Source organism: Varroa jacobsoni, unplaced genomic scaffold (genome assembly GCF_002532875.2).
Source record: "Varroa jacobsoni isolate VJ856 unplaced genomic scaffold, vjacob_1.0 scaffold_670, whole genome shotgun sequence".
In the NCBI taxonomy this organism is placed as follows: Eukaryota; Metazoa; Arthropoda; class Arachnida; order Mesostigmata; family Varroidae; genus Varroa; species Varroa jacobsoni.
The window spans coordinates 573,867-594,520 of record NW_019213572.1 but is presented as its reverse complement, the minus strand read 5'-3'; the positions used below and the strand labels follow the sequence as shown (position 1 = coordinate 594,520).

Sequence of the window (20,654 nt, the reverse complement as noted above, 5' to 3'; positions counted from 1 at the left end):
AAAATTGCAAAAATAAAATTTCTTTGTCGATGGCGTTATGGCAAATGCTGCCTCGCAACCAACTAACCCAATAGGTCTGGGAAACTTTTTCTTATTGCAAGTTTAACTAGAGTCTGTTGGATAAAGCTATAGACGATCGTTGTTGATATTCCTTTGCAAAAAGCATATTGTTCTTCCAGAAGTAGCAAAATCTATTCCAGAAATGTCTCGTGGCGTGATGATACTTTTTTCGAATCTGTTCCATGTTGAAGGTTGCAGCGGATGATTTTTTTCTCGATCTCGGTCTAGACTTGAATAGGGTAGCCGATTGCCAGGCAGTTCGATAGTCCCAGTGATAGTTTAGCGGGTAACATATTTGTTTGCTAATTTGTATAGGCAGATATCGTTTCGTGCTGGGATGACGAGCGATATGATTCGAAATTCGAAAAACAGGGGAGAGATGGTTTAAACGAATGCGGGAAAAGCAAGTATGCGGACCGTAGTCGAGTGAAATTTCTTGCCTGGACTCTGACCTGCGTGTTATCGAACGGGTAGCTTGTTTTAGCTCTGACGGCACTGTAGCCAAGCTACTATGTATACTTCCAAACTAAGTTTTACATTTTGCAGCAGGGATTAGGGCTCTTCGATCAATAGCGACCCTTATAATGATGGTGTAGAACCCTAAAGATTAAGAAAACGTTACTGCGGCATATTCTATCTTTCCATCTTGAATGAGTCTTTCGTTCCCGCGGTTAAGTAAGGGATACACGGGCACAATGCACAAGTGAACCTGAGACAAAATACAGACATAGATGATTTGTTTCTTCGCGCGGCTGGTCAATTGTCACCCCGGGGATTCTTAGCTTAATATGACTCCAATTTACACTTTACGAACGGTACGCTAAGATCTATATGACTGATACGACGTTCAGAATCAGATTGATTCGTCGATATAATTTACTGGATTTGGCTGGAGCTATTCGAAACGTCTGTCTAGTGCTACTTCTAGTTTCAAAAAGACAATAATATGCATTTTATTTACTGAGTCAATAATAAAACACAAAATTACATAACCTGTGAATGTTGATCCTTGTTCCGCTCAATTTGAATAGATGACAATGTACGGTCGGCTCTTAAGATCGTTTCAATAAATTGCTGCGGAGGATGGAGACGGCGTTCTGACGTGCCATTCCTGCGGTGCTAAGTATGTGGTCATGTTGGTTATCCCTAAAGGGAAAACCAACCCCACTGCGCTGCCACCGCGGAGTGAAAGAGCGAAGAAAAGCATCCGTTATAGACTGCTGCCTAGCCTACTAACTGAACCGGTGACGCTATCCCATCGGTGAAACACAGATCCTAGAAAGAACGCTCTACAGAAACGGCGTGCAGGTTCCTGATGGCCGACGTCAAAAGAGCACTAGCCATGTTCTGCAAGACATGATGTTTGACGACCTAGGCACCTACGGACAAGGTCATGCTTCCGCTGGACGAAGTGCGTGTTCCTATAAATGTGCTTAACCTTGTCGGTGCGATTCTGCGGGGAAACCAAATACTTATACCAAACTCCCGCCTCTCTTACAAAAAATTGACATGATTGAGGGCGCAAGCCCACTTTTATTCTCCATTTTATTAAAGGGCTCTATTAAATACGAGGACCAAAAAAATGAGTTGAAGTCATTTTGCACGTAAACAATTCAATGATACATGGGTCAAACAGGTTCCAAGTGCAGCAAGTTTTAGCCCGGCTGCACGCAGCAGCTAAAGATTTGGGACTGCTCGTCAACCTGATCAAAGCGATAAGATTTAAAAGGCAGGACAGCGGCCACTGACACCGTGTACCTTACCAGCTCGTCTCCTGCCTATGTAAATCTCTTTTCATACTTAGGGTTGCTTTTCTCCGCGAACGGCAAAAATTTCAGTGCACACATTACCAAAAAAAGGCAGTGTTGATCTCGTGGCGGATCGAACCGCCTCATCGCTCGTTTTTCGCAGCCGCTCTCACTCTGTTCAACCTCGAGAGAAGTACGATTGATGTATGTTCACCGGTTAATTAACACAAGTTATTCTCTGGCAAAAAATGTTTTCTGACAAATTATTTTTTGGCTAACATAAGCGAGCCAAATAACTAGGTTATGATTTGATAAAAATTATCGAAGAAATTGACATTGTTTTTTGTTAAATTTTGACACACCACAAATTTTGAGAATTTTCGAGAATTCAGAATATTTAGGATATGTTTAAAGATTTTTAAGTAATCGAAAGCCTGTCGCGCATTTAGCTGAAAATGCTATATGATTATAAATGTAAATAATAGTTATAATATAAATTACTGAAAACTTGACAATGAATTAGAAATGATAAGAATAAAAGACGTTCGGCGTACATTGCTAATGCGATTGAGCATGGGTGCAGCTATCGAGCGTATGCATAATGGAAATTCTAGAGTGAGCACTCTAATAGGCTAAACATTACTCAAGCATACAAAAACAATCCAAATAAAAAAATATAAACTTCAGAGTATGTAACCGCATTTTTTTTTACTTGAAAGTAAGAGATCTATTGAATCAACATTAGCATGGATTCGAAATCTCTTTCCTGTAGGGGGAGGCGGGGTATGTTGGGAACTTAGAAACTGTGTTACTTGACAAAATTTGACTGCTTTAGTAGATGTTTTACTGACAAATTATATTGGCATACATATGCATGTGGCGAGCTGTTACCTTTGCTACGCCTTCGATTAGGCATTGTTTCAAAAAACCGTGTGTTTGAAGCTAGATTACGTTTTGTGGTTATAATTTTGATAGGTAAGCGCAGCACCATTTTATGGACTCCAAGTGTTTAGTACGAATATGAAAAGGTTTCTTGACTTTTTAACCTTTTGAATATAATTTTTGGCTTTTTCAATATCTAATCTTTCCGCTCAACATCCGTGCCCTCTCCGCTCTGCCTTTGAGTTGTTACATTATCTGGCAAAGGAAATTAAACGCTGTACGCTCTTTCTTATTTATTATCAAAGTCTTCGTTAATGTGTTCTTCTTCTTTATGGTCAGTAACGATCACAAACAGATAATTTCGGATGGGATTCGCTATTATGAGGCAATAATCAGACGTTGGGAAAATTCCAGAGAATTCTCCGTAACAGCCCGGACCGACATTTGTTAATTAAGGTTTCAGTCTATTAGATGTGTCTCTACTTGCTAATCATCACATAGCACGTCCTACATGTTTAACTAATTTGTTATTACCGACATACTTCCGTGCTGTCTTCTTTGATGATTTGTAAACGTAAAGAACAAGCTGATATTCCTCTACGATTCCGAAACAAATTTGAGCAGCGGCAGAATGTCTTTGAACTAGAGAGTGCTTACCAGCTACCTTGATTTTGTAGTTATGTCCCGGAATGTCTGGCACCAGATCTTTGCACAAAAACTTAAGGGAGCTATCCGCATCGCAGTCGCTGTTCTGCAATCCAAAACGCATAATCTTCGTCACAAACGTCTGCCAATGTCCGTACAGCACTAGTGAACTCCGTACAAAGCACTGGGCTGCCTAATTAATGCATTTAGATCGGTGTTCAGCTTGTGCGAAGGCCATGACTACTTCCAGATCTGTGTGTATATGGTCACTATTGGTTAACTGCAGCAACAAGGCCATCGCTCAGCCTACGCCTACGTTTGCAATAGATCAGTAAAGCAGCGATCTAGGCTGGTTTGAAAGAGTTCACGCATACATAATTTTTATCTTTGTACAAAACCAACACATTACGATATATGTTTTCCTCTTAAAAGTTATGTGCTGATAAAAATGTGAGTTTAAAGACGTGTTTTATCCCTATGTCTTGCGATCCAACTAAATAAAGTTATGCATGTTTCCTGATAGTAGCTGAATTGACGCCTTTAAACTTCACTTTGACGAGCATCACGGCTTCGGACTAGTTGTATGAAAACATCCTAGTAGCTTTTATAGCGGCTTCGAGGACACCTTCTCACCCATATTCCAGCTAATGAGGATCTGGAGTATCAGAGAGTTTCCTTCAAGCGTTTTTGCACGTGACTTTAGCCGCTCTTTTCTATAATGTCGATAAGTAAGCAGTAGATCTAAAGAACCCATCCTTCGTCTAGTTAGTTTCGACTCGTAGCTCATAGATTAGCAGCATATACTAAAATAAACTTGCTTAGGCTCGAAATGAGCCCACACTCTCTGGGTACGCGGGTGAACTTACAATTCTTTTTACACGGAAAGTAGACGCTTAGGCTTTTTAGCCAATCTTTGTCGGGCTTACATTGCGTCGAGATATGTTGTTAGCAGAAAGTAGTGAGAATATTTAAAAATTAATTTCTAAAAAATGGATTTTAGCAATTTGGTGTGTGTGTGTGTGTATAAGACATGTGATGAATTATACTCTGAACATCTAAAATCAACGTATTTAAGGGACAGTTTTTAGTGCAGAAACACAGAAATGTATTACTAAACTCTGGTAATATTGCTGTACACACTGCCTGGCCGGAAGAAAAATTTTCTAATGTACTTCGGTCCGTTAGTTTCAATAAATGTTTAAACGAGATAGGAAAAGGATTATTAGGTGTGCAGAAAAGTTTTTCATCGGATGTTAATGGCTACCACTATACAAAGACTTTGAAGAGCCGTGCTTTGACTACTCCTCTCTTTCGAGGGAGCAGCAATCTGGCAGCGGCAATATGTAAAAGGGAAAAATTTGGCTTTATACCCGCAAAAAGCTTATTCCGCCTGAATGCATGCTATCGCACTCGTAAGAATCAATGACTCGTTACTTCATTTCTGTTAAAGAATGAGGAGCCCTCTCGGTTAATATCTTTCTTTACACCTTACCAGATAACATGTAAAGAAAAATCGTTTAGTCATTATCGCTTAGTTATTATGTATCTATGTATTATATATGTATTATCGCTGTGCTTTTTTAATTAATTTGTTTTTAATTGTTAATATACCATAGAGCATTGAACAATCAAACGGGCTAACTTGGGACCTGAGACGCTTAAAAGCGGAGCTGTCCCATGCGTTCTTATTTAAAACGCCGGCTTTCTTTAAATAACGCGAACGTATTATGAGATGTCACAGTTTAGACCAGTTTAGAGTTGATTACACTCGCTCATGATAATTTGAAACCATTGATTCCAATAACGGCCGAATGTGTAGGGTACCAAACTGGCAGTTATTAGGCCCAGAATCGGACCTCTAGGTCAGATCTACGACTTTTTCGACTCATTGGTAATATTCCCCATTGCAGTGGCCTTGGCACGAAAAAGTCTTAGCCTTTAAAACACCATCTCAGACCACTGTCCTAAGTTATCTTATTTAGTGTATTTACTTGCCGCTAAAGGGATTCGAATAATAAATAGACTGACCGCAGAGTGCTTGAAATAATTCCTTTTTATAATTGGTTGATTAATATTCCTGAACTAGAATGTAAATTAGAATAACTCCTATTCAGTGCAGGCATTCTTTAATACATCGATGGCTATGAATAGATATGAGCTGTGCCATGAATGTTAAAATTTATTGAATACTAACTGAGAAGAAAAATAGTTCATCCCTGATACTATGATCGAGCGCTGACAGACTTCGTTGAAGCATGGAATTGACGGTTCTTGATTTCATTTACTGTTTTGCTCACATCTAAAGGAACCCTGTACTGTATACAATCTCCTTTCTGAAGGTTTTAAGAAGGCATCATGCGCATGCGTCACAGGGTGCTGAAGCTGCTTAGCGTAAACTCATCAGATTTGCACTTTTCCTTACTCCTTTGAAAGTCGAGACTACATTGATAACCGTCTAGGATCTACGTGCGTACCGCAAATGCTTTTCTAATTAATACGGCAGCTCCTGAGGTAAGCGCTTAACGAATCGCATTGACGTCGTATTTTTATCTGTTCTTTATTTATCATCACACCACAAAGCCGAAGTCATAATTTGGTTTTCCGTTTTTTCAAGTTTTCCGTGCCGTTGTGAATCTATAGGACACACTTGACTAGAACTGAACAAAGAGAATAGAATATGAAGTGAGCCTGCTCGTCCGTTTATCTGCATGTGACGCTCATATCATTTAGTCCGAAGTATTTCATAAAACTACAATCTATGCCCCAGTACTACTGTTTTGAAAAGTTACCGAATATATTACACGACGAGGCCACTGATTGATCCATTAAGTTGGTGCATAAGTAATGTCCTTTTTTGTTTTCCTTTTTAGTTTTAATTTATTGATTGTTTTATTTCGATTACTTTTTTCTACGACTTCCGTTTCTAATATTGCTAAGTAGAATGAAAGGAACAGCATTTTCGATACTTTCTGTTTGCCTTTGTTGCCGAAACTCTCTGTATAGGCGTTACATGTTTGACCATGATTCGGTGGCCAAAGCTTCTAGTCAGAAGTGGCTTATTAAATAACAAAAAATAACATCTTCGACCCACTCAACTTTTTGAATTCGACGAGGATCGTCTTAAGCCACTTCGAAGGCGACACAAAAGTCTTGCATTGTTGTCGTAGTTCCTTGATATTCAACAATTGTAGAAAAAGTAAATTTCGAAAACCGTGTCTTTCGCCACCCCACATGTATTTTTGGTGTCACAGCAAGTGTGAAGTTCCGTGATTTTGACAAAACAATGATACTTAATGTATAAACCAATGAAAAAAAAAAACCAACCCAATATAATAATATAAAGCGCATATATTTACAACTTCTAAATACGTTATTATAATTGCTGTTGAAAATGTCTCTACGACTTTGGAGTTGACGCATTTTTGAACTAGGTAGCCTAAAATGATGATTTTTTAATATGTATTTTTTATATGTTTTTTTTTTACACTTGTTTCAGTGCTCTGACAGCTTCTCGCCAGCTCTATACTTATTATTGGCATTCTCATATGTAATTTCTCCATTGATGACTCTTCAAAGTTAATCGATAGTGAAATATGCTTGCTCATTCGTCATTCTTTTTAGGGCATGGAAAGCTCCCGATTTACCTCCGTGCGATTGTGGAGGTAAATCGGGAGAATACGCGGGTTAACAATAATATGTTAGATACTTTTTCGCTCAGCCCAGAAAATCACCTTACGTTTGACCTCACTCAATACTGTTACCGAACTCAATTGTGTAACATATAACTGTGGGACACGTTACAATTTCGGCCGCCAAAATTCTTTGATTCCAGGTTTGTGGAAAAACCTCGACGATTGCAGCAATGCTTTCTTGTCTTTTGAGTCCGGTCATCTCTAGTTACCTTTTCGCTGGCCTTCAATACTCCGATCTCTGTTTCTGTTACACCATTCATGTGTAGTGCTTTTGCTTAAGGCCTTCTTGTCTGATGCCTTCATTAATCTTTGATGAATTTCCGCAACGATGTTATTTTCGACGACAACAACAAAACCAATGAACATTAATTTTTGAAACTTACAGATGATTTTCCTTCTAAACTCATTTCTCCTGAAGTCAATTCAGCTGGTTGGCAGTTACGATTTTCTGGAAGGCTGGATAAAAATCCAAAATTTTACAGAGCCACTTATTCTTTTCTCTACTTTGTATTAACGTAGGAAAGTCATAGCCTGTGTCATTGGTAAAATTTTATATAGGAATAAGTTGCGGTTACTGCATACTTTTTGGCGGTGGGTACGACATTAGAAAGCAATGAGAAGTGCTTGCGTATGGCATCTGTTTACCTGACACGACACGCAAACTTTTACTTACACCAAGGTCGTTAGGTTAAATAGATTTCTAGTAAACGTTGAAGATGGTTGACGATATGTCCATATACGTAGCTCATTTTCTCGGTCAATTCAAGACCTTTTTGCAAGCCGTCTTAGCTCTAAAGGGGCTTTAGGGGGTCCAAGCTGGTTACAAATTGCCGACTGGAGCAAATTTTATTTTGAAGTTCTAAGATTTTATTTTAGAACTTCAAAATTATTCTTAAGCAGTACTTTCGGACATGAATTCTGCATTATAAATAGCACAGATATTCCGAGCAACTTCGCAAAATTTCTGTATCTCGACTATAAACGAAATAAAGCAGGTATCTTAAATTCGTTATAGATGCGCATACAAGCTATTTGAATACACATTCGAATGGCGTATAAAACTAAACAAGGAGTGGAGAAAGCAAAGGCTAAAAGGAAACATTTGGAAAATTGGCATCGCTTTTTGACAAAGCCATCCTAGAACATAAAACAAGAATTTGTACGCCAAAATTATAGTGAAAGGTGATGAACAATTTGCCTTAAAAAGAAGCCATCAATTACGTCCTAAGAAACAGCAGAAATAAATACTATAGTGTGCTTAGTACAATAACTCGCGACACGACCCTCTACAAGATACATCATCCGCAAACATTACAAGATGCCCAGTTGCGGAAAGGGAGCATTGTTCGAGCTGAAAAAAAGATTCATAAAGGTATCCGGCGCGTTGTTTTTGTTTTTTCTAAAAAAAAATACAATAAAAATAAAATCAATCTTGGGGTTCTTATTATTTTTGATCGAATTGAGCAAAAAATCACCGATATCTAAGACGGTAATCATGGGAGAAGTCACTGCGGGGAGGCCTGAGCAATGCATCGTAGACATGTGCGCTAATTACTGCTTGCCTAGTATTTAGTTTGAGGAAATGACGTTAATACAGCAAAATGGGCCAACGGCTCCAATAACTGGGTTGCTCACTGTGTAAAAATTTGCAGAATTTTCTTTGAAAGGGTCCAGTCAAAGGAAAGTATGTCTAACGGACGGAGGATGCATATTTCTCCGTTTTCTATATCACATTCCACCGAAGACCAGTACAAAGTAATGAAAGTTTTATTAGAAAAGCTAATCGTGCAAGTGTGCTATCCTTAGAAATATTCAGATAAAATTACTGAGCCATTCGCTTTACTAAAAGACAGGTTTATGCGTGCGTATAAGGATTTCGTTGCTTCAATACGTTACCTTCAAATGAAATTTGCCTTTGTTACTCTCGTTTAATGAAGTTGTATCGTACCAATCAGCCTTCCTTTATTGCAAGGCCGTCACCATGTTGATTCTTTTATACAAGTTGGGTGACTATACGCAGCTATATTTATATAACGAGAAACTGCAAACGCAAGGTCTGTTCTGTTATAAATGAGTCAACCCGTATTAGGAGCTCGATGCTCAATTAAAGTTTTACAGTACGTGTAAGTTTCACTTTAGTTATCGTAAAGACCCAGATATTTTTAACGGTCCGTTGTAGTAAACAGTGAAAGAGAAAAGCTAGAATTTATACTTGCTGATTAAATCCAATAAACACGTCTAATACGCAATCGTGCAACCCCACGCTCCATTCAGAGCAGGCGTCCAAAGCCAAAACCTTTCTCATAAGGGCAAATTCTTTTTAGCTCGCAATAATGTTCAACTTTAGTCGTAAACAGCTAAAAAAGCCATAGCCAATTATTTTCCTACATTCAATTTCTGCCATGTATGGTTAAAGATTAGCGACTTCTATTGTTTATGGCGGGTTAAGTACTGGACCGGGCCATGACAAGCTCCGTCTTTATCACCTGACGGCCGTCAAAATATTCACCCTTATTTCTGTATCAATGTCAAGAGAGTTCAACTCATAGTTATAACTCGAATAAGCTACATGTTATTGTGAGCGTAGGTGTACATTTCAAGGCAAAAAAATGGGCTAAATCTATTTTGTTTTAGTAGAAGATACTTAAGCAGCAGAACTGTTGATGTTTGCGATCAGCCGACTGACGTCCCTAAATATATTAGTCGGCAAATATTATGCATACTAAAACAACTATGATTAAACGCACTAACAGGGTCTAGCTCATATCTTATATTATACATCGATCAATAGCTCCGATATGACGCCCCCATGCCGTTCCATATGCACTACGCTCGTATCAAACTTCAGCTTCTGTTCGTGCCACTGGTTTGATAAACAGTACACAGAGAACGATAAGATACATTATAGGGGACTTGCATAATTGCAACTTACAGTAAAAGAGGTCTTATTACGGGGGTAGACAACCACGAATTAGCACTCGGAGCCGATATGAACTACTAAATCCTTCGCAATATTTGCAGCGGTTCGAACTCGCTGTGACAAAATGTACTCATTGTGTGTCTGATCACGAAATATCGTTCGGTTCTACTACTCGAGAGATTGGATATCGCACCATAACATGGTCCCAATCTGTACAAACGCACAAAATGTAATTATAAGGAAGAAAGATTCAATGAGACCTTGAGTGTATTCTCGATTGCTGCAACGGCTGGCAGAGGCTTTCGCTACCTCTGAGTGATGCGCTCGCCGAACGATGGTGCACGTATTGCATATCCGGTACTTCGGCAGATATAATGGATTACCACGCTTCCAAGCCTAAAATAATCTACATCTATCAGTTCTATTACTTCAGCGTTCCGCATGGTTGTTACGAGCTTGAGCTCGTCAATGTATCTTTTAGATGCTATCAGCATTTACTGCAGGTGATGTCGGCTGGCAGAAAATAAAACGAGATCGTCAACATACAGAAAGAGGTTAACCAAAAAGTACCGCCTCTTGATCCTGCTAAGTAGATTACCGATAATTACTGAAAATAGGATTAAATGGTTACTTTAAATAACCTTGGTGGTTTACCTAAAGGGGGTTGATGCTACGACAATATGCTAATAGTTGCTCTTGACCAAGAAACACAATACCACCTACATTATTAGATAGGTGCGTCGGCAAAGTCGAAGGAATAGATAATTAAGTTAAATATATAAGCAAAAGTGAAGAGAAACAGGGCAGTAGTACGAAAAAACTTAAGAAAGCCACCATCAGCTATAAGCATCTATGATTTAAGGGAGTCAGAAGAAAAACACAAGGCTCGTAACGTAACTCCATTACTTCAGTTAGCTTCGAGTTAAAATGCGCGGTCGAGCAAAAGTTCACGATCAATAACAACGACACGGGGGTTCAGTGCTTAACTGCCCCGCATTATCACTCGCTCAACAAGCTTCACTAGGTGTAAGCTGCCCTAGTGTTGCGATCAAAAAAGTTATTGTATTTTTAAAAATTATGAATTTTGAACTCTTTTTTTTTTTATTGTGTACTATATGCTTCGATTAGAAACCAGAAGCATATTGTAAATATCACATTTGTTAAATATTTGCCAATATCGGCGACATTTAGCCTCATGAGTGTATCGACCGTTAGATGGCATCATATTCAAGGTACATTATTAAATCACATCGGTAAAGATAAACTAAATTACTTTCGTTTATATTGTAGCGGTCGATGGTTTACTGCGTGTATTGTTAGCGCAACCCAAATAGTATACGGTACCTATTGATAGTACGTGATCACCGTATACAATCCCGGATAACTAAGGACGAGAGTGAACGAAAGCGGCGCTAATTTAGCACTTCTTGAGCGCCTGCAAGTTCCTAGAAACTGCGGTCAGCGAAAGATCGCCGTTCGCTTACCTCCACTAACTAACTAACCTCGCTAAAGTAACCTCTTAATTTGAAACAATAGGTTAACATAAGCGAGCATATCGTGCTAACGTGAGATAAGCATAACTTCCAAATGACAACCAATAGCTTGTCCAAACTATTGTCTTTATTTAGTTCTTGCCGCAAACAAAACGACTTGCCCACTAGTTGACGAGCTGAACAATGTACCACTGTAAATTTCTCTCAGAACTGATGATAATATAACATATTCCCGGTCATATTTATAGGCATGTATAAGGATTTCACTATTGTTAGATTCAGACGAGATCCTTGAAGTCGAAATTAGGGGACATGATTACGCCAAAGGTACTCATGTGGGGATCAGAAGGTACGATTACTAGAGTATGCCAAGTAAGCCTGTGTCTCCAAAAAAAAACATGCCACCTCTGATATATCACAGATCCATTTAAGTGATCTCAGTCGAATGCGAAAACAGCTTAGGGACGGGGTAGAAATGAGATATTGCAAGAGCTTTTAAATACGATTTGAGCGTTATGACAAGTATTACCAACACCAGTCAATTGTCTGTGCCTAAATATTTCACTTTTTCTAGTAACGGTCTATTATAAATCCTTTTTGACAAACAATTGGGCTTAAATCAAAATTTAAGAAACTTTTTTTTTTCTATGTTTTAAAACAACATTACTAAGCTACCCTTTATTATTTTTTCGGTAACATCATTGCTGTCGAACTTCTGGGCGAAAAATTACGACAAGCAATTTTCGTATTCTTCGTTAAATTAACGTTATTGTAGAAGTCTCGCAAAGGCCACAGCAAATGTTAGTCTAATGATGCACGATACGGCGGGCGTATTAAAACTTTCCATTTACATTCTGGAAATTTTTCCTAGACAGCTAAACATTTATATTGTCGGTCGATTTTTTCACCGAGTTATTGCAATCTCGTTAAAAGTTGATGGTAGGAAACCAGGCGGCAGGCTTTGTCAGACGACAGCTATTCATAATGCACATTCTTTTTTCCGAGCACATGGCATCATCTTGTTTCACGTAAATCCAGACACTGCCACATATTATAGTACACGCTATTTCTTATTTGCACAGTATTGTCCCTTTTCATCACCTGTGACCAACCGCTTTTGAAATGGTCCGATACGTTTCGCAGATGAGAATACAATGGGTAGGTAGGCTATTTCTCGTGCCACTTAAGAATCGCGCCTTTTTTTATAGCCAACTTCCGTCATATAGTTTGAAATTTAACGTTTGGCGGTATATGTAGCTCCTTGAAGATATCGTGGATTCCCAAGTGTCGGTCCTATTCAAATTTTGTAATAGTCTCATGAATTTCTTTCCATAGTTGGTCGAGCATTACATTGAGCATATTTTATATTGAAATTTCTTTTCTTAGTAACGGATCCTGACTAACGGTCCTAGCAGCCCTTATACCTCAATTGTAATGAAATTCTAAAATGTAGCAAATTTTGCTCATCTTAAGGGTAATCTATCTTAAGTCTTGGCAAAAGCATTTCAGCAAGTCAGAGTTTCCAAATGCCAGACCAGTGCAACTCATATAACTGATACACGCGACGTTAAAGCCATATAGATAAAAAAAAAAGAATGGTCTAGCTAGAAATAGAAAGAAAAAAATATTTTGATAACCCAATATGTACGACAGAGGTCATCGTCCGTTGCTTTAAAACATCGCCCAATCCTGTACCATATGGCTAGGCACATACAGACCCCTTCTCAATGAAATTACATCAGGTAGGCTCATACATGTTATGAGCGACTAACAAACCATAAATATGAGCCAACATAGTTTCCTCAAAAACAGTAGCTCCAAGAAACTTACTTATTTAGATACATTCGTTTTTAGACTTTCCCTAACAACACGGATGAGGATATGTCGATTGGTTTTAAATAAATCTGAGACGACACTGACTGCTATGATAACACTGAAACATGGTAAATAACAAATTACTTATAAAATACCGCAGGAGTTCTGTTATTACTTTCGGGCTTTAATGTGAAAAGAATATTATAAATTGATAGTCCAGAGACTGTAAATAGTGTGGCAATTGTTGTATGATGATGATGATGATGATGATGATGAACGGGCAGAAGGACAAGACTGCTCGAAAAAAAAGTCAAGAAATGCTACCGAAGGACGTTGACATTTCTAACATCAGTAATCGCAGACTTATTAGCCGACATTAAGATGGAGACCACTTCGGATAAACTGGCATGCTATAAGCCTTTGAAATCTAGACTCGATTCTAAAATAATTTGCTGAGTATATATTCTTTAGATCTTGCTGGCAAGGTCAGCAGAAATTGAATAGACAGAAAGATGATGTTTAGGTAGGTCACGAAGGTACAAATGTGTTGAGCGGCTTTGTCCAATGTCGGGGTGACTTTGTCGGTCAGGAAATAGCAGCTTTCGGCGAACGTTATCCACACGCTATTTACATCACAGCACTCACCGATTGTTGAATTGAGTCAATTAGGCCACCGATTAGCTAATTAAAAACATATCGGGGTCGCCTGCAATCACGACAGGAAGGTTAGTGACCTAGATGAAACTGTACTAGAATATTCTTGATCCGGCCATATATGTAGCTAAATCTGATAAACGCAGCCGGAATTAGATGCAGAGGGCGGGTCCAGATTTCAAGCTTTTCGTGGTTGCCCCTACAAAACTGATCCGTTTAGGGTAGCTGTCAAAGGACAGGCGGGGTCTTATCAAAAAATTTAATCCACATTAGTATCGAACTCTGAATAAAATTTTTAAACAAAACCAATTCATAAAATTAACATAAGTTTCTTGATTCACCAAGGATTTTGGTGGCATAAGATGCTGCCTGAAATAGTGGAGCCAATCGTTGTATTACTATTCTTGTGACGGCTAATGCTGCGTTAGGGAACGCAAATGACATTGGCTTCATGAATGCCGCGTCGTAGGGGGGGATCTGCCTCCCCCCCCCCTTCTACATTTCGAGTTTTATTTCCAATATCGCCGTTAAACGATCCATCAGGCGGCTGGCTTCCGGCACAAAACGAAGTGTGTTTATCCCCGGGTTCGACCTTTCCCATTAAGTTATCACGAAGAAAACAGATTTATTCATTGTAACGCTAAAAATAAAAGGTTTCTTTTTTTTTTAGAACACCAAATTCAGCCAAATCTGAAGGCTGATTTAGGGATTTACTACATCAGGCACAGATTTAGCTTCAGTTTAGATCTCTGCTACTTGAGAAGATAAGTACGAAGGGCAAAAACCCCAGGAATTAAAAGCTGCCTTTTGTATATGGTTACAACACGCTGGTGATTACGTTGGTGTGCATAGAGTACGTCTACACGAGCAGCATCCAAAATCTCTGTTCATCGATGTCAGCAGACTAAGTCAACAAACACGTATTCAAGTAATATCTTCAGATATTTACGTCTAAGAGAACCGGAGCCAGGAGCTGAATATCAATATGATTAGCACCTATCTCTAATCAACAGAAGCACTTTCTTCAACGCGAGAAGTACTGTAAGAGAGGTAGAAGTTCTCCTGCTTTTGTGAAGGAACTCTTCAATAGAAAAAGACGACGAAACCCTCGATTGGGCCCTAATTAACTACTGTTACGGAGCTCAGACCTATGACACATGCACTAATCGCAAGGTCCGTGTTTCAGGAATATATCTGGCTAAGAAAAAACGAATCAATTAAAACCGTAGAAATTATTAATATCATCAAAACAACGAAGAGAGGCATTTACTGCTGCCATCTCATCCTAGCTTCGCTACGAGAGCTGGATAAGGTGGCGGTATTACACAACTAGAAGAAAACCAGCTTAAGGAATGTGATCGCAATTATATTTTCTATTGAATTCCTTCCTTCGAAATAATAGACCTTTTATTCCTAATAAAAGCATATTTTGTTAGGGCCGTAGCATAATTTTCTTTTGTTGAAGTTTATTGTTTTGCTATATGTATCATCAATATAGGCCGCGCTAACGATGGGGTCGCGCGACTTGTATTTTGCACATTATGGGACCAGTGCCAACAAATGATAATTGAACAGAACGTATTGCATGTGGCACCACTGAGCAAAATAAACTGAGTACTCTAAAACTAATTCTAAGATGGCGAAAAACAATAATAGCTGGTCTTTCTTACATTAAGATAGATAAGCAAAAGTAGGTAAAGACAGTTACATTTCGCTGTTTTACACTGTTAGGGCTCGGGCCTCTAGAGGCCCGATAGGGTTATTTGTGATGGACTTATTTGCAGGGCTCCTAGAGATGAACGTAGGTCGCAACATATCGCCTTTGAGAAAATCATTTGCTGAGTGCGCACAGACCCGTTGCACTCCAAGTCACACTATGTACTTGAGAAGGCACTGACCAGACATTTTATGAGGAGTCGGAAAATTGATTTACGTAAACTTAAAGATACCAATTATGCCATTTTTTATATAGTCAACACTTCGACATTGATCGATATCTTACCACAGACCTTCAACAAGGTCCGACCTATGGCTTTAACATATTCGGTTAGTGAAGCCCACTTACTGAGTTGATCCCAAGGCTCTTCAAGCCCTCTTCTAAGCCATGTTTGGTACCAGAAGCACCATTCTAATCGATACAACTTACTAAGCATCGCTCTGGTTTGCCGATAACCTTAAATGGATCGCAGCCTTCGAAAGTATTTATCATCTCCGAAAGGAGGTAAGGAATCTTCAAAGTACCAACACAGAGGACATGCCGCTTCGATGGGATCTATGATAAATACATAAAAGGCACCATCGGTTCCACAGGGCTAAACAGGTTTGTTTAAGGCAGAATAGGATATCTTGTGAATTAGGAAAGCTGCATCCTTACGCCCCTATCTGGTTGCTACTATGACGACTAGTCTCTTACTCGAAATAACGTAAAGCGTTAGCAGCAAGGCTTTTGAACGGTATGGAAAGTACTTTAAAAGTTATAAATGGAACTCCTTAGACTCAATGTAGATAATATCCTGAGCTATTAACAGCAATACAAATAACCAATTTGTAACCAATCTAATCTGATTCTGAGAAATGAGAATTTCCAGATACAGATTAATGACAGTCGCTCTTTTACTTCGAGGTTATATCCGACTGCATGTAGAAAACAACTCTTAACCCTTTTATATAGACGTTGTATAGCGACTCATTGAAACATTCTGTGCCTAGGAAACGTATGCTGATGGCGTAAACGTATACACTGTAATTAGTAACGAAGAACAATCGGTTGTGCCCCACGGAAACGTCTATGAAAATGGTTTCTTAGTCCTAATCTTAAGCTATCTGTGCCAAAATGCTCTGTGTTGCATTTTGGGTATCAAAATAACTGAAACAGCTAAAAAGACACCGTAGTTAATCGTAGTTGTCCTTGGCGTAGGAGCTGTAATTTAATGCGTGACATATTTACGAAATAAACGTCTGAGACGGAAATATTGTACGTAAATTTATTATTACAACTTAAATAAATATTTCTAATTTTCCAGATCATTATTGTATGAAAACGGTGATATACTCTTGCCTAGAACCGATCTCACCAAGACGCAGGTTAAACTATTGTTAAGTAATTCCGTGCAAGCAATTTCTCTTCGTACAATATTGCGGCCACTACTTCGTACATTTAAATTGGAATAAAAAAAAATTGGGAAACAAGGCCAGCCCATTTAGTGTACGTTATTTTTTCTACGAAAAAAATAGCAACGATACAGCAAGTAGCACAAAAATATCTTTATGGTAGGGGCGCTGTGCATCTTTGATAATATTCAAACATTTGTTCTTCAAAATCCTTAAACGGGAAGGCTGTATAATGGCTTCTCAGGAACTAGCGATTTCTCCAGGCGTGTACACATGTTTCATGTTTACCGGAATGTACAGTGTGGCTCTCTTAAGATAGGATCTTTTCTATGAGTTGATTCTCAGACTACATATAAACAAAAACAGATATTTTAAGGATACTTTTTCTACGTGCAATAGTGTTGTTTATGACGATCATCTTTATTTAATATAAACTCGATTCGAGGTTCGATTATAACGTCGATTTAGAATCTAAACCTTTAGTAACTTGAAACCTTAACCACTAATAACTTTAAGAATATTCTGTTTTATTCTGCAAATAAAATTTCAATAGTTACTGTGCACTGAGCGATATTAGTAAATGAAGAATAGTATACTTACTTTAAGTCCAATGTTCCAAAAGGATTAGATTTTGAGCGGATAGCAGGCTAGTAATTCTAAAAAACACGAGCTCAAAATGTCCAAAAAATGCAAGAAATCTCACAGGGATTCTTTCAAGCTTATCCGGACAACCTAAATAACTTTCAATATTTTTTTCAAAAAGCAAGCGCTAATTTGTGTTAAAAAATCTGGGATTATTAAAAATGGTTTTTTAAGCCATTTTAATGAATTTTCGTGTTTTTTCTAACCCAAATCTTATTAAAAACCCTACTGACGGTTTCAAAGGTGTCGCTGATATTGACAACGACGTAGATTGGTGGCTTCGGTGAGGTGAGAGTTAGTCGCGCACAAAAAATGAGACAAGACCACTATATCTGTCAGTTTTTTTTACATTTTCCTTGGGACGAGTTTTGTGTTAGCATGTACTATCGATTTCACATGAACGCACTCATGAGACAGCAGACAATAAGGCAGAAAACGTTGCATGTTGAACCCGAAGCATCTACGGATTATGTAAAATATTTAAGATGTTTATTCATTCAAGCCGTGCTTACACGTGTGCATGAACAGCTTATGCGATTTGTCGATGAGAGGTACCGTTTCGTAGTGCGACATTAGCGTAGTAGATCAATCACTGGAGATTGAAGTTGCCAGTTTACTTGACATAGGGTGAGAGGTTACGGTTTGCATATACCAATGGGAAGACACGCATGTCTTCAGGGATACTGGAGGATGCTAAGAAAGATCGGCTAACGTTTTCTGGAGATTTTTACGCCAATCCACAATGATGTTTAAGTAACTACCTGCGGGATGCTTGTCTTAATTCTACACCTCTTTCGAGTAGTCGCCAGAATATGTTTGTTCCATTAAGAGTCATCTAAGTTTGAGTAAAAAACAGCACCTATACAAGCTCTTCACGCTGAATGTACCCCCATTAAGCTGGAAAACCTTCTTGCTTATCCGAAATTGACGAATTACCTTATCGTTAGTTTCTATGCGGCCACTGAAAAAATATACGAAAAAGCTTTAAAAAGCATTAGAATACTATGTTGAAACAATACGGGCACCGTACCCTTACCGTATGACGCTACAAATAACCAACGAAATAATTCGGCAAAAGATATGGCAAGATATTGGAAATAGGCAGATTGTCATTAATCATATACATTCTGTTTATAGATTGGCACATAGGTAGTAATTAGTACATCAATTCCTACATCATTACTGGGCAGGTAATGCTCAGATAAGTAAGTCTATCTGTTATTGGCTGCAGCTAAGTAATCTAAAAGTTTGTACGAAATTTGTGTCACGAAGGAGCATTATAGAGGAGTATATTCAAGAAGGAGTCAGTTACGTTTGAAATCCGTCCTAAAAAGGACTTCCTTGAGAGGCCCATAAGGCGTGTACTTGCTAGTTAGGTTTTTATATTCATAAATTTCGTTTAAATTCTAGCATAATTTGAGAGTTATTGGAATTACTTTGAGAGAGTATGCTTACTACTAAAAGTTCTCAATATAAGAGTGGCATTGAAATCAAAGACTAAGGATTGTAGACATGCTTTGAACGTGTTTGGATACTTGACAGCGTCTAATAAAACAGCAAAAACGCGCACACCGGAAGGCTATGCAGCAAGATATTGCTGGCAGATATAAAGCTTCATAAGCCAAGAGTAGTAAAAAGAAAAGACTATTAGAATGAAATTCGAAGGCGCCTGTATGTTTCAATAAAATTATCATTTTATGTCTCGTGCCGGTATAAATATTGCGCAAATTCTTAACCTTTGTAAAGCGACTAAACATAACAGATTTACCTGCCCAAATTAGCATTACACTCTACAGGAAAAAGAAACTTTTTCCCGGGTAAGTATTTGTCCAACAAGGAAGTATTCAGCTATATACTGGTATGCTTCGTAATTAATTTGTAATTAACTCGTAATTAACATCACGTCCCAAAAAAACTACCTCTCCAAAAGGGAATATTCACACAGTCAAAGAATATAGGCTGAAATGATTAATATTTCTATCAATTATGAACTACTTTGGCAGAAGGCACGACGTCCCTGATGGACTATAAACATATCAGAATTCGAAATAGTTCCAATAAATCTAATAATGTGCTTTCTTCGCAGAGCGCAAAAAATAAAAACGACACTTTTAACCTTACTTCTTTGCTTTACCCGCTTCCGCCTTTCCTTCTCGATCGCAGGTGTCGACTCCACAACGATTCTCAACATCTAAAAACTCTGACTGCCTTTGTATCCACGTCGCTTGTATGAGACATGTCGCTCTAATTTGCACCTTTCTTTATTTCTAGAGCTAACTCTCGCCTACGTAACCATCTCTTAGTTTTATATTTTACAGACTGCCGAAAAGGATTTTGCTCGACTATCCTGTGATCTTTCCAACGGAGGAAAATATGTATGTAATTGCATGGTAACAATATCAGAGGCATTTGTGACTATATATTCACGCCAAGATTCACGCTAAAAATCTTTTTCACATCGCCCTGCGGAAATTTATACCACTACGCACTTGCACTATACATTTATATCACATAGATTATACTCTTCTGCGTTTTATGATTATTAAATAAATAAATTTGAAAGCGTTGCTATTTTGCCAATTATTTCTTATTATTAGGAGAAGTAATATTTATACAATTGCTACGCAAATCAATTTACGAGACGTGTTACTCAATTATACACACACACACCCACTCACACACACGCTCACACACACACACACCCACACACACACACACACACACACACACACACACACACACACACACACACACACACACACACACACCACACACACACACACACACACACACACACACACACACACACACACACACACACACACACACACACACACACAACACACAATACACACGCACACACAAACAGATACACACGCGTACACAAACAGATACACACACACTACCACCACCGCAGTAAATTTGCATGTAAAATTCATTTCATTAGTTCAACTGCGTATGTCGTCATCATTTTTCTATGGACATTAACGGC

General features: G+C 38.4%; 1 long non-coding RNA gene across 1 annotated transcript in view; it reads left to right on the top strand.

The window, feature by feature from the left end:
* The window catches only part of LOC111262512 (uncharacterized), a 57,335-nt gene that overhangs the window by 1,217 nt on the left and 35,464 nt on the right, over positions 1–20,654 (top strand). The gene's annotated exons all lie outside the window — the stretch shown is intronic.